This window comes from Mchenga conophoros, linkage group LG7, assembly GCF_057382185.1.
Source record: "Mchenga conophoros isolate Kocher_MC1m ecotype Shallow Benthic linkage group LG7, M_conophoros_male_GT1.1, whole genome shotgun sequence".
NCBI lineage: Eukaryota > Metazoa > Chordata > Actinopteri > Cichliformes > Cichlidae > Mchenga > Mchenga conophoros.
Genome location: NC_140532.1, coordinates 38890749 through 38906162, shown reverse-complemented (window position 1 = coordinate 38906162; position 15414 = coordinate 38890749). Strand labels below are relative to the sequence as shown.

Genomic DNA, 15414 nt, shown 5'->3' with positions numbered 1-15414 from the left:
AGAGTGCATTTAAAGATCTGCTTTTTCTTAAATATCTTATTTGTGGCCTCTGTATTTCAAATACAGCTTAGAGGTTGAGCTTAAAGAGAGAGCAAAGCTGGAATGTAGAAAGAGTGGGAGATATTTTAATCTGTAACATTCACGTAGAGATCAGATATTGAAAGAGGATCAATTTAAAGCCGTGTCTCACATTTCCCTCCTGCACTCTTGGTTGAATATGAAACAAAAGAGTCACCTGAAGTGTCACTTTGCCTTCTTTTTTAAAGTTTTTATTTATTTACTCTATAATGAACAATGCTGCTGCATTATGCAAGTTTTTACATGTGTGCACTGAGCACTAAAAATGTGCCTTTAATGCACCGCATTAACCATCTCATGATTAAAGTTCTGGGCCAATCAGATCAGCAGAAGGCCTGGGATTACAGCAGCAACATCTGGGGGCCATGCTAATGGACTGCATATGTTTTCAATTTTAAGAGTTTGAAGTCAACATGTTGCTCTTGATTTCATGTAAAAGTAGGGGAGCGGGTGAGTGAGGATGGTGGGTGTGGGTGGAGCTGAACGATAACTCTCCCTCACTTTCTTTCTTTTAAAATTTGTCAATCACGACTGAGTGCAGCTGTCATCATTAACCAAAGTACCGTTGATGACAAGAGACCCTCCTAAAGTGTGTGAGTGTCCCTGAGCACTAACAGAAACCCAAATAGCCCCATCTGTCAATTTTACACTCTATGATTTTTACTCAGTGCACACGACTTCTGTAAGAGTAATATGCTGCTGGGATTTTATAAAAAGCAAATACACATGCTGAAGAATATTTATGCTCTCAGCTATGTTTTTTAATCCACATTTTAGAGCGTAAGCAGAGTATTTTAAGAGTCAAACGCAGGTCAGCAGGGCCATTTCAAGGCAACTGGTATTATACTTTTTGATTTGGGGTGAATAGAAAAGTCCAGTTCTTACTAACAATCCACTCTGGTGTGTTTATGAAGCCATGAGATTAAAATTTTAAACAAAGATGGTCTGGCAACTGATAACTTTTTTTCTTTTTTAGAAAGGGATGAAAAATAATGTTTAATTACAGCTGTGTATGCAAAGCTGTGTATAAAATGTTTAGGGGGTATTTCCTTTTCACTTTTGCTCATGCAAATAAATCTTCCGAAGCTGGTGCTGCATAAATGTTCTTAAGTCTTTCTCTGGCTTATTGGTGCACTGAAGGAAGCTGTGCCACAATAATTAGAATTTAAGTTTTATAATAAAGTTAAACAACAAGGTCAAGAGTCACAAACAGAAACGGTTCTCCTTGAAAGTAATAGTTACACATTTTAAAGAACGTCAGCTGCAACAATGAATGATGTGGGACTCAAGTGGGACTGCCGCTAAAATGCTCCAAAATGTGCAAATTTATTCTAAAGGCAAAATGTTTCAGCTTTTCTTAAAACTTGCCATGAGTACACAACAAACAGGCTTCACATTTTACTGGAATACAACCGAGCCAAAATAAATAAATACATTTTAAAAATTTAAGATTTTTTTTAAGTTGATAAACAGGAAATGTCAAACACGGCTATCCATGCATAAAGTCAGCTTTAACCAAATTTCATAAACTCAATATAAAGATGAAAAAAATACAGAAATACATATTATGCTTCAAAACGGTGAATCATCTGTGATATGACTGAGTGGTTTCACAGTCAGACATGGCCCTCCATGTCATATCCAATTTTCTGAAATGAAAACAGCAACAGTGTGAATGCTCAATCTTAGACTTCAGAAATCAGTGGGTGATGACACAGTAGCTACTTCTATACTGTGGATGTTGTACAATTGTTAAATCATGATTTAATGACCTCTTGATGAGAATCTGTTTAACTTTTTAGCAAAACTAAAGCTCAGTGTCCCAAACGCCAAATAGTTCAAGGAAACAATCACACTCAGGTCATAAAAAGCTGATCCTGTTCATCTGGATGTAAAATTTCATCATTTCACCCCCAACCTTATAAACAGCACATTTGCATAATGACTGAAACTAGCACCACTGACTGACAATGATCAATAATATGCAAACTGATCACTGGCCAACTGATCAGTTGTAAATGGCCATTGATCAATGATGTTCAATGATGATCAATGATGAGTTTTTCCTTCCCACTGTCACCAAAGTGCTTGCTCATAGGGTATTATTGTAAAGTCTACCTTACAAACACCTTGAGGTGACTGTTGTTGTGATTTGGTGATAAATAAATAAAATTGAATTGAACTGAATTGATGTCCAGATGAAAAGAATCAACTTTTAGGGATTTCCTTACCTGGATGATTGAGCAACACCAAGATAAATCACTCTCAGGCTGAGTAAGATTTTAGGGTGCATATTAAGAACTGAAGGACTTTTTTCATGCATAATAACCTACTGCAATGCATGGGGTAATTTCAGGTGCTGCTTTGATTAAGCTATTCTATGTTTTCAGTATCTTCTTCTAGATTATCTGTATTGAGAACAATTTACCCCTCATCCTACATCTTACCTGTGAGTCTATATTACTCAAATACTGGCACTATATCTAGTGACACAGTGGCAGATCATTATGTAAATGTGACAAATCTTCACTAATCATCTATATGTCACACGTATTTAGGTCCAAGTTTATAGAAGCGTGGAATACTTCAGGCCAGGTGCCAGATTAGCTCACAGGGTGAAGAAGCAGCCAAATGCCCGAAGGCTGAAATGCAGCAGCCTGAGTTTGAGTCAAACCCGAGGCCCATTCCTCTTTCCCCACTCTCTCACCCTCCTGTCAGTTTCCACTATCTAATAAAGGTGAAGGCCCAATAATAATTAAAAATTCGGAATCTGTCAGTAACTGGCATCTTAATCTAACTTACTGCTAACTTCTAATTTTGCACAACCTTGCAAATCCTCTATCATCATTGTCTGGACACGTCTCTTTATTATAATGCCTAGTAGAACAACCACGTTGATCATTTTATTGGTGCTGATCGAATCTGGGTAGTTTTAAACTGTCAGCTGTGCCTCTGCATTTTTGCTTTGGGGAATTGAAAGGGAACTTTGGATGTGGAAATGGCTATGACATCAGACTTAACAATCAGATAACAACATGTTCTCATCCCAGTATGACTAATACTCTTGTTTTATAAGAAGCCACTGCTGCCATCATAGAGATATGCACCAGGCGTCCTTTGGGTCTGGTGCCTTGGTACACTGATGGTATCAAGACTGGATGCAGAGTTTTAAAATGTATGCATAGCAGTGGATTGAATCAAATGTTTGTCTACTAAAAGACTTTGCTGCTTGGATGCCTTCAAGGGTCTCCAATTTTAATTGCTGGTTTTCTTTCTTTATTTTCAAGTTTAACCTACCAAGTTACAATTGGGATCAAAAAGCTCATATACAGCATACAGCACTATACACTGATTAACTCTCCCAAACCTAATCAAAACTTTTGTAAGTCTTGTACTTATGTGACAATAATGAACTACATATGAATGACCCTTAATAGGTGAGAAGTATAGCTGTTTTTATTATCTTCTTTCTGTATAACATCTGTCAGTAGATACTGAAATATCCTAAAGATTATATCAGTGTTTGGGGCAAAATAATCCATCAAAAATAGAGGTGGAAAAACATCTTGTTGGATCTCATGTTTGGCACTGTGTTTTGGGGGATACTTAAGTCAATGAGCATATCATGTGTGTGTGTGTGTGTGTGTGTGTGTGTGTGTGTGTGTGTGTGTGTGTGTGTGTGTGTGTGTGTGTGTGTGTGTGTGTGTGTGTGTGTGTGTAAATGTGCACATGTGGCACATGAGCTTGTTTGTCATCATCGAAAACAACAAAGGCTTATGTTTCTGTCATCATTAACGCCCTTAACTCTGTCAGATCACTGCCATGCGTCCTTAATGTCTCTCAGTTAATCCCTCAGTTCACACAATGTTGTACAAGGGTATTAGTGCATCGGTGGTACGAGATCAGGCACAATAATAATAACAATAATAGCAAGAAAAACTGTTTTTGATGCTGAGCTTTAATATGGGGGGGATCAGGACATCACAAACAATACAGATGTAAAATTGATCCATATGTGGCACTCTTGATCTCATTTAGGGGGGAGAGAAGAAGTTGTTGGTCTGTCATTAAAAAAACGTGTTTTGATCGAGCAATTAAATGTGAATTTGTCATTTTTTGTGTAGTTGCATATTAGCTATATTATTAGTTGTGCTGAAATCGTCACATTGTTTTACTTTAAATACATTTTCCTTGAAACTAAATTTTGGGACAAGTTAATTAGAAAGTTACCAAAAAGTTATTAAAATATTTGAGCTTGAATAATTTACTTTGTAATAAAGAAAGAGTTTTCAGGAAATAACAGGCTGTACATGTTATTTCTTATCTTTAAAACCCACTGTGTGAGTTTTAATCTCTGGCTGCATGTGTACGTACAGTACGTGTGTCACATTGCCCGCCTATCTGTGTCCTGCATATGCGATTCAACTTAAGCCAACCTCTTTCACACACACACACATACAGAGGGAGAGAGAGGGAGAAAGGCAGCTAATATTCATTGTTATTTAAACACCAGAGCAGATAAGCAGCTGAACAATAATTATTTTCTGGAACAATAATTATTACCATTTAATTCTGTTGTTTACCATTTTGCCCAGTGGCCCATCTTTAAAAGCCAGCCTCTATCTATAATGACAAGCCCTTGAGCAGAACTACATTTAACACAAATATCAAATAATTAAAAATCAAATAATTGAAAAGTAAAGGTGTGGCTTTTTTTTTTTAACATTAATTGTCTAAGAATTTGCAGGCTGGTTCTTCTCAGTAGACTGCTTTTGTTCTTGTTTGTTTTTCCATAATTTGCAGTGCAGTGAGTGCGATGAGCATCGCTGGAATCGCTTTGTGTGAACTCATATTTGTGTTTTGTCAAAAAGTGTATTGTTTGAAAAAAAATCCATAGAAGTTGGATTGTTATTTTAGTAGATGTTTAAGTAAGAGGGCTTATTAAAATGACTTGTATCTGCTCCAAAGTTAGTTGACTGGTTTATATTTTATCTAAGACTTATGGCACTTGTTCCATAAGTGCAGACTGATTTATATTTTTAAATTTATTGAGACTTGCTGCATTATGGCCAATTACAAAAAGCTCTTTCTAGCGCATGACTTGACAAAAAAGCAGCAAAACAAAATAAATGAAACTATTATAACTAATAATGTTTGTGATCATGGCTGATTTTGATTTTACTGCCTCAGTTTCAGTCCTCATATTGTGCATTGTGCCTCATTGTCACACTGCTTACTGTGGAGTAGCAAACAAAGCTGAAGCCGTCATTAAAGTATATTTCAAATCCAAAAGAGATGCAGGTAAAACAGCTTGTCGAAAGGAATAAACATTTGTATTTGTGAAGGATTGCTGTATTTGTGCTTTTAGGCCTATCCTGTTTACTTTCTCTTTTTTTTTTTCAATAAAAACAAGAGCAAAATCTGTTGTTTCCACTTTAATCTGTGATGTGAAGTTGTGTTTGTGAGTGCCTATGGATATGATCACCCCTGTACTGTATGTTTGAAAGGATTACAAGCCGGATCAGAGGATTACACAATTAAAGCTTGCCTGGAGTGAGGGAGGCACACGAATGTGATATTATGACAAGACGAACGGAGGTAAACTCACACAAACACATTGGCTTAGAATTATGCATTTGTTTCAAGTCATGCAAACACATGCCATTCCCCAAAAACATACAGTGTAGGTGTGTGGAAACAATAAGTGTCATAAAGACACTGTTAAATGTACCATATGTAAGTGCCACGTAAAGCTAAAAAATATATATCTCTTTTCTTTATGTTTACTATTTGAATGTGTCCCTGACATGCCTGTCCTAACAACATCTTTATCTGATGCACTTTGAACTTTGCCCATCTATTGCATGGGATCTTAGTAAGTGCAGTGCAGAGTTTTTGGTATTTAAAAGTCGTTTCTTTGTGACCTGTTTTCACAAGCTTGGCTGCTGCCATACTTTGTGTGTAGAGTTTGTCTTTGTTTAAACTCAGGCATGTATCTGTATGTGAGGAGCTAGGAGTGAGACCAGGATTGAATGGCACTGTTGAAGCACATATTTGATTTCATTTGACATGCAGTGAGGCAGCTCAGCAAAGGGCGGTATATTCAAGTATATGCAATATTAAGCTAAATGAATTTTGTATTGAATAGCGTTCAAAACAATTATGCAATGCATGTGAAAAGAAAGTGGGTCAAAACCAAATTGTCAAGGTGTGGCCGTGAGGCAACTTAAAAAGCTTTATTGCTGAGAACCACAAACTCAATCACAAAACAATAAACCTCTGGCGTGGTAACTACGCCGCAAAACATGAAGCACACAGCACATGGGGAAACATGGCGGAAGGACATGAAGACTGGCTACACAGCATAACGAGAGGATGGGCAACAGGTGGAAACACAGCAGGAACAAATCTGACTAACTGAACAGGGGAGGCAAAACAACATAACACACGAGATAGGGTTGAAAATAAAACAGGAAGTGACACCCACTGTGAGACCCAGACAAAGACACGCGAGCTTAACAGTAGGAGAGGGACACAAAGATAGCGAGAGAGAGCGACAGAGGGAGAGAGACACTAAGGAGTGTGTTAAAGACAGAACACAGAGACAATGAACGTGAAATGACAAGACTGACAAACACAGGAAACACTGAGGGAGCTAAACCAGCACCAATAGGGATAAACAAGAAAAACTAATAAATATAAGACATACTAAATATGAGTCTAGAAACACCATAATGATTAGTCAAGAAGTCCATAAACACAAAGCAATTGATTAATGACCCAGAACCATGACAGAAATTGCTTTTAAAATTAATTTTCCTTGTGTTTTTCCATGTGGTATTTTTTTCTCATAAGGAGCTGTTTCAAGGAGGATCAAATGTTTACATTTCTTTCAAAATGACTCTTAATGTATGAAAACGTCCAACTACACCACAATGGGATGATTTGATCTTTTACTTACAGAGATGACTAAATATTTGTGGGCAAATTCATGCTGATCGAGAACAACGCTGATCAAGGTCAATGATGGCTGTTTCCCTTTATTTTTTCTTTATTTCACTTACTCTGTTTGATTCCCTTCTTTCTTTTCTCGTCTTTTATTTATCCCCTCCATCCTCGTATCCCTCTCTATGTTGTCTGGTGATTAAGAGGTAGTTTAACCTCTAGTCCTCATTAATTATAGACGAATAGAAAAAGCCTGGGTTGTTCCACTTCCTGTCTGTAGCACTAATAGAGCCCTTAACATTCACATTAACATAGCTCTTGTTTACTCAGGGAGATGGACAGACAAGTCAGAAACATGGCTGAGTGGAAAGATGAGACACACAAATGCACCATGTCAATAGCGTAATGCATGCAAACTGCATGAACAAGCCTATGTGGGCACCTGAGTATTACACCCACATGTGTGCGATAACGCATTTAAAAATGCTCCTTACAGCAGCCTCCACTCCTCTACACTTCTGGGATACTGGATGTGACCATGAGCAGACTCCTAATTGTTATCTGTAAGTTGCAGCATATGAGCTAAAAGGAATGTGTAAACACGCCCGCCCACACACACACAAGGCAAAGATAATCATGATGTTAATCATGCCTTTTATTTTTAAATGCTCTCATATCATTTTGGAATTAAGCTCTTGTACAAGGTTAAATGAGCAATCTCAATCTAAAAAAAAAAGATCTCCCTCTCTCTGTGTCTTTCTTTCTCAAACACATGCACAAACACACACACACACACACACACACACACCTCTTGCTCTCATGCACGCACAGCAAGAAAATACTGTTTGCAGGCCTTATGGGACGACATTTGTGGTAATTCATTCAGAATCCATTTTAACACATTGTGCAGACCTAAGTGCCAATCTTCCTTTTTGGTGAGTTTCCATGATTTTATGTCCCATATAAAACGATGCAGTTTGCTCCACAATGGCCTATTTAAGTTACATTACCGCCGAATATCCCCCAGTAAAGAAAATTAAGCCGTGATACTGAGAGATCATCTTGGTTAGTTATCTTCTCCCCGCCGAGATGTGTCGCTTTGACACCCCACAGAGAGAGCTGAATGATTCTCTTGGACGAGAGATAATAGTCTTGTAGTGCGTTACTTGCCTAAGACCTCTCCTTCTCTTTCCCTCCCTCTCTCTCTCTCTCTGCTTCTTTTCTACCTTTTAACAAACCTAATCCAAAAGAGTTTTATAATTTGAGTTGCATAATGCTGTTATAATAATTATCTAACACATCTATGGGTTACACAAGACAAACAATATCGCAACTTTACATAGTAACCTCTAAGAATCATAAAACAAATTTGTCAGGAGTGTGAAAAAAAAACATGATAATGAAGCTGAGAGAAGTCACCGTTACTTCCTTTTGTCTTTTCTTTTTGTTTTTCCACTTTTAACTTGCACTGCTTAACATCATGAGAAAAATCCCCCAAATGCTCCAGTGTAAAAAAAATTCCACTCAGGAAGGGTGTTTCTAAATCCTGTTTCTGGATTATATTCGTAAACACACACAAACAATCTAAATGTACCATTAGTTCTACTGACTTGCTACTGCTTCAAAAGCAGCCTGCATCGCATCAATCTGAGCTATATTCAGAAGATAAAACATTTAAAGAACAATACCGCTGGTTTTACATGTTTTAGCTCGTTAACCACAAAACGTATTATGAGCACTGTGTTACTGCAGACAGCTTTCTATAGCATAAGTTTTTAATAGATTTCCCAGCTTAGAATGGTATCCACGCTTCCCATGAGGGCGAAAGACTTTTATCAAAACTGTCCCACTTCTCCAGTCCATTATGATGCGATGTTAATGCAGCTTTGACCACAAAAATAAAACCAGCTAAACGGCCAATAAAATACATTTCCCATGTCAACAAGCTCTTAAAGTCATCCTTTTGGTGGAAAGTGCACGTACCATTGTGCTCTAGCTTGTGCACAAATGTGTCAAACAAACTGAGAAAACGATAACATCAAGCCTGCAAAGATGGACACACACACACACACCAACACACACTCACACACACACAAGCACGCACGCACACAGCCCAGCCCCTTCTGACCTTGCAGGCTCTCTGCTTGGCTTTAAAGCGCACTGTAGCGCCCAGCAGTCTGCCTGCACTGCAGAGCTAATTGGCTTCAGCTCAGTGTTCACTGTTAACGTCTCATTACTCATTCCACTTAAAATAACTTACACGAGTTTGCTTGTGTTCAGGGGTCATTAAAAGTCAAGCAAGCCTTTAATTATGGATCTGAGTCATTCAGTAAATAAAACTGTATCTTCCTACAGCTCCAAATTGTACAGTATCCTTTTTTTAGTCCTTCCTAACATACCTGTTCACACAGTGAATGCTCTGAAGGACCAAACATCGGGGAAACTTGAGATGATCATGGAAAAACTGATAAGGCTGATAAGTTGATAAAATATTAAATGAAGGAACTCCAGGTGGGACTTCCACAAACGTACTTCAAAACTTAGGTCACCCTCGCAGATGAGTAAAAGCTAACAAAGAGCAGCGTAACAAATTAACACCAGAAGTGGTCAACTTCTTCTCATAAAACAACCTCTTTTTAAATAAACATACATTCATATGGAGACTCAAATCAGCAACAATTATATTGTGAAAGATTATAGAGAGTATATTTGAACACAGTATGTACTTCCTTAATTAATTAAATTAACAGTGCAAGGGTTGTTTTGTTACAAGCTGTACTTGAACACAATGAGGGCCTCTGCACATATCTGAAGCAGGTAAAACATAGCATTGGATACTTACACCTGCATTTGCCTGAAATGAATCTGTAACTTGAAGGATCAGGTAATTATGCAGATTCATGTCAGGAATAATATTTCTAGGACTTAGAAAGCTACAGTATAGACACACTAAATTAAATTGTGTTTTGGGACTTTCTTTACTTAAACATTTGCACTAAATTTAACACCTTTTTGGGACTAAGTTTTATTGCTATGTCAGAGCAACGTTCACACACACAAATCTCTGCAGAGCAGGTGGGCACACAAAATGTGATCAGATGAATGAGTATAAGGTGGTGAATTTCTAAAAGGTGAAAACAAACCAGCGAGAACGTACATGCGCTTATTTACAAACGATTTAAAAGAGCGATGTGCCTTTTTGCTTGATTAAAAATTATTTTCTGTGAACATTGAGTCACGTGAATTTGGCACAATTATCATTTCTCAATAATTCACTGGCTAATGTTCCAGATCTGCGATGAAATATGGGAACCTTTAGTTGTTGGTCTGTTCTGCTAATTGGTACAAGCGCCTCGGGCAAGCTCACATCTAACAAACTGAGGACAGCATCACTCACAGGGCTGAGTCTTGATACGGGAGCAGTTTAAAAATAGAACCATGACAAATAAAATCTAAATTAGAACAGATGGCACCTGGAGTTGATGATTTACACCCACATATGAGAGCACTTGAAACATTAAGATTCCCACAGAAAAGAGAAAAAAATCGTGTAATACGTAAAAAGAAAAACTGTTTTTGGCCCACGGCTTTAAATAGGCGTTAAGATTCAGTGTAATAATGTAACCTAATAGGCTGTGACAGGGCAGCACTAATGCTGTAAATAGACCAGCACTGTTTCGGTATTCTTTCATTCTAGTCATTTATTTAAACTGGCAAAAATATAAAAAAGTTAAAAAAGTTAAACAAATTAAAAAATATATATATATAGAAAAAAAGATAATGTAATATTAAACTTAATTACTTTTTCGTATTTTTTTAACATGTGTGTTAATTGTAATGCACTTTAAATCTTCACTGCAGAACTCAGTCGAAGGATTCAGTAGAAGACGCGAGGCATTATGTGAGGATTTAAACTGGGGAGTGCAGGACGAGTGTGCGCCATATTGTAGCCTACATCTGCCTCTAAATCCGCAATAAATTAATATAAGCTCTGGTGAGTTGTTAGAGAACCAACGTGAATATATTTTGTGGTTAAATATCAGTTTTGTTTTAGATGCTGTCTCGTTTAAAAACATAAATAAATACAATATTCGAACAGCTTGAAGTAGGATGATCTGAATGGCAGTTTAAAAATGTATAAAATACATTTTGTTCTTGTTCTGTAAGTTGCATGTGTGCAGCTGTTTCAAGAGAATGAGGGTTACTAATAAAATAATGAAAATCAAATCGATGCTGTGGGGTACTTCAGTCTTGATCCAGTGCCTTTTGAAAAAAGGAGGTGATGCATCTGAGTATGGTAATCACTCTCCCGGGGCATGTTTCACTTATTGACAGATTTGATGTTAAATGTCTCAAGATCACTTAGTGTTGTAGCTCTTAATTTATTATGTTTTTGGACGTGCAGCACTCGCTCTCCTTTTTTTTCATCCAGCTTTGACCCTCCGAGGTCACACAAGCATTTTTTTTTCCTTTAACCGCAAGATTAATTTCTCAGTAGGGCGACCGACTAATGCATTACGAAAAAAAGTGAAATGTATTCCAACGGGACTAATAGCTCTATTGTATTCCAATACGTCTTTTCCTGCTTCACATGGTTTAGTCATGCTCGGATTTTGATAACATGTCAGAGACATCTCTGTCCTGGAGAAGGAAAGTTAACCCAACAAACGAGTAGCCATTCATTTACTTCATTGCTGTTTATCTGCGCATTATTAGTGAGACCAATATAAAACAAATACATCCAGACATAAAAGTTATTTCATATTCTACATTATTTCACATTCTGCAGCAAATTGCCACATATTTATTTTAAATATCTGGTAACCACGTGGTAAACATAGATAATATAATCATATCTAAATTTTTATTATTTTTAAATAGGCCACTTCTGGGTAGGGTGTTATGTAAGTGTTTGCCAAAACACATTTCTGAAGCAAGATTGGGTATCAGCTCTTGAAGGTAGGCCTACTTTACCTGGTTTTTACACTCTTTTATTCCCCTCGCCCTCTATTGTGACGTCACCAAGCACCATAACTGCGGCCCGTGCGTGACTCCGCTCTTTGCCCCCCTTTCCTACCAGCCCCAACCCACCTCTTGTCCCATTGCAGAGTGTTCCCGTGGCGTCCGTCCGCGAGACAAAAGCACGCGCAGTGACATCCTAAATTGGTTTGAAAAGGAGCAGATGGGGCTCTCGCTCTCCTCTGTGTCGCACACACACACACAGGCGCGCACAGATTTAAAGCAGAGCCTAAAAGCGATTCTGTCATGTTTATCAAGATGCTATTGAGAAAAGATTGGGCGAGAATAAATTACAGGCAATCTCAGTATCCGGCAGCCTTTTAACCAGACTGACAGTTACTCAGACAGATGAATGCGTAATTTGAAATTCGCAAGGAAGAAGTTGGATTAAAAGCGGGCTTTCCAAAACTTTCAGTGTTGATGACTTTTATGAATTATCTGATGGTGTGCAAGGAAATTAATGGGTGACATGAAAGTAAAAATCTAGGGACTGGATGTCTCTCGACTATGTTAAGATATGTCGAACGTTACAACATTTTATGTGTAATTTAGACAAAATAAAATATTAGTCCGCACTGCAGCTTTTATTTATTCAGGCAATTCGGAGCAAATAAAGATCCCTGCGTGTTTTGCCCCCGTGGTAATTGTTTATTTCACCTTCCGACAACTAAGATAATAATAAAAGTGGGGATAAAATTTATTCCAACCTTCGTGTCTTTTCAAAAACATTCTGCTAAAAAGTTCCTTAGAAGTTGAGATACCTCAGTTATAATTTTCAGTTCAGAGACAAACACACCTGTGTTGATGTTTAACGTGTGTGCAGTTTTCTTTCTGAGACTGGTCTCTTTCTTATTCCCTACATAAAGTTTCCATCCTGCCCCACGACGAGCCACAGAAGAATCTGTCCTGAGAGCAACTTTGTTATCAACGTGTCTTAATTAACAAGGACGATCATTATTTGGAACTAGGACTTCCCCATGAGTGCACTCGCATGAAGAGTTAAACGAGATCATTTTGCGGATAACTTCAGATAAATGTGAGGCCGCTAGTATCTGGGTTATGGACTTCATATTTAGGTCTTCGCTTCACATGTGTAATTTGCCTGCATATTTTTAGTGGAAGGAGTAATTCAGCAGTTGCAAAAACACCTGCTTCGGAGCTTGGAGTAAGGGTTTGGTAACAAATGCTCTGAACCCCTCCCGCGGGAACACTTATCCGATCCCTCTGCTGAAATTTTTTAAGGGCCTTTATCAGGTGAATTGCACCTTTTATAGCATCGTGTGTTAGCTGGGTGCATCGCTGAGCCTCGGTTACAACATATGATATAGTTTGCAGTGTGCTTCCTGCTGCCGTTTAAAAGTCCTGGAAACGACCTGCACATGTTTAGACAGTCATATTTCCAAAAGCCTGCTCAGCGTTGAATGTGGGTATCAGCTGCCCTGATAGATATTATTCTGATCCTCAGACTGTCTGCCGGCCTGTCTGTCTGCTGTCTCAGCTTTTATTTTTCCTTTCTTCGGCCCCCACGGCCAAGCTAGTGTTTTACTCCACACCATGTCTGTGTTTAAAAGCCATATTTCCAATTCAAGTCTCTTCGTCGGACCGTGTGTGCTGCCAGCAGTCTCTTTTAACATCAGTTTGGTGGTAATTAATTTGCAACTCGGGGTGTGCGTCCCGCGGACCAACAGCAGACAACCATCTGATGGCAACAGCTTGTAGCGTAGCTATGGTTGGTTCTGTGTGAAAATAACCACTTAAGCTGAAATTAATATTCATTAGGCCGATGATATGGTAAGTAAAATAGCTAAAATTGCGCCCCTCCTATATCCTGGGTTTGTCTTTTTTTAGTGTAGGTGGCTGTTTAAAGTTTGAAGGCGCGCGCTCTGGACTCATTCCGGTGTCGTGCGTATGTTACCCTGGACCTCTGTGGCGTTAATTTGAGTTTTCCAGCGTTTCGCTGACAGTTAGGGAGACGTCATTTTAGCTGTTCACTTGGACAGAGCGGCGCAGTGAGGGAAGGCGGGAGGTGGGAGGTTTGTGTGCGCGCGTGAAGGTGTGCGGGTGTCTGTCCCGGATGGTGGGCTGAGCTCGCGCCACACTCCAATCAAACTCGAGGCAGGTGTGCTGCCGGGTGAGAGAGAGAGCGCGTGAGGGAGAGAGAGAGAGGGAGAGAGAGGAGGGGGGATTAGGACTGCGCGAGGTGTCTCAGAAAAGGGAATAAAGCCGGCGCGAGCGCCGCAGTTTACTCACATCATGAGCAGGCTCTCTCTACAGTTAAAAAGTAAATAAATAAAAAATAGCTTCCACGTGTTTCCCGGATACAAGGTTTCTCGTTTGTTTGTTTTTTACGTGATAAAATGAGTCTTTTAAAGCTGCGCAGGATAAATCGATTTCTCTCGTGACCGGGATATTTTTGACGCGTTTTGGGATTTTCCCCAGAAGCCGAAGGTAAGGACTGCTGATCATTCCCGAGCTTACTCTGGTTAAAGTGTTGTAAAAGTGTAGACTGTTATCGATTTGTGTTACATGAACAGTGGGGACAGAAAATGCGATGCATGTATAACTCACAGTCCTCTATTTCCTTGGAATACATTGTTATTATTATTGCTTTTGTTGTTGTTGTTATTATTATTGTTATTATTTTGTTGTTGTTGTTATTGTTTTAATTTTGTTCTACCGAAGTTGAACGTGAAACCCACTTGTGAAAACTTTAATGGAAGCATATGTGTTTTCTGCGAAAAAAAAAAGAAAAACAAACAGCATAAAAAAAGAAAAGAAATATGTAAAGAAAAAATTTAATATAGTAAAAATTAAAGACGGGCTGAATTCTTGAGTTAAAGTTCTGGTATGCGGAGTCCTGCGTGTCGTCTTTATGCTGTACCTATGAGTAGTTAAATCAAACAGAAGAAGAAGAAAAACACCGCAGTTGTTTTACATTCTTAGACCCAGTGTCCTTTTTCTGTAATACGCAATGTAATTATTACATTTCTTAGAATGTATAAATGTATTGTAATTTCTTAGCAACGATCTCTTTAATTTAAAATTTTGTGAAATGTTTGTAAAATATTATACCGGTTTTTAAAATATATCACAACTGTGTGTGAATGCAGAACCAACATAAGATGCGCTGTAAGGGATTTATGGAAATTTCTGGCATGCAAATTTGCTGTTTCTAAAAAAAGTGAAAACAATATATTCATAATACATTTACAAAAAATAACTTTTATTCTCAAGAAGCTCATATAAATCTCTTATTTACACTATTCGTTATATTCAGTAATTATCATTATCATACTTAAAATATATGCAAAAATATAAGGTATATTAAAATAAGCACAATAAATAAACACAATAAAAAGTATATGAAGTAAC

The 15414-nt window shown here is 38.0% G+C and overlaps 1 protein-coding gene across 2 annotated transcripts in view; it reads left to right on the top strand.

Moving 5' to 3' along the window:
• skor2 (SKI family transcriptional corepressor 2) overlaps window positions 1-15414 on the top strand; it is a 104216-nt gene that overhangs the window by 79534 nt on the left and 9268 nt on the right. The window contains exon 1 of one of the 2 annotated variants that reach the window (XM_085279181.1): window positions 14220-14490. The exons of the other annotated variant lie outside the window; for it this stretch is intronic. The gene's annotated coding sequence lies outside the window, so the exon portion shown is untranslated. Of the gene's footprint in view, window positions 1-14219; window positions 14491-15414 lie in introns of those variants that run through there. 2 annotated transcript variants of the gene reach the window in all.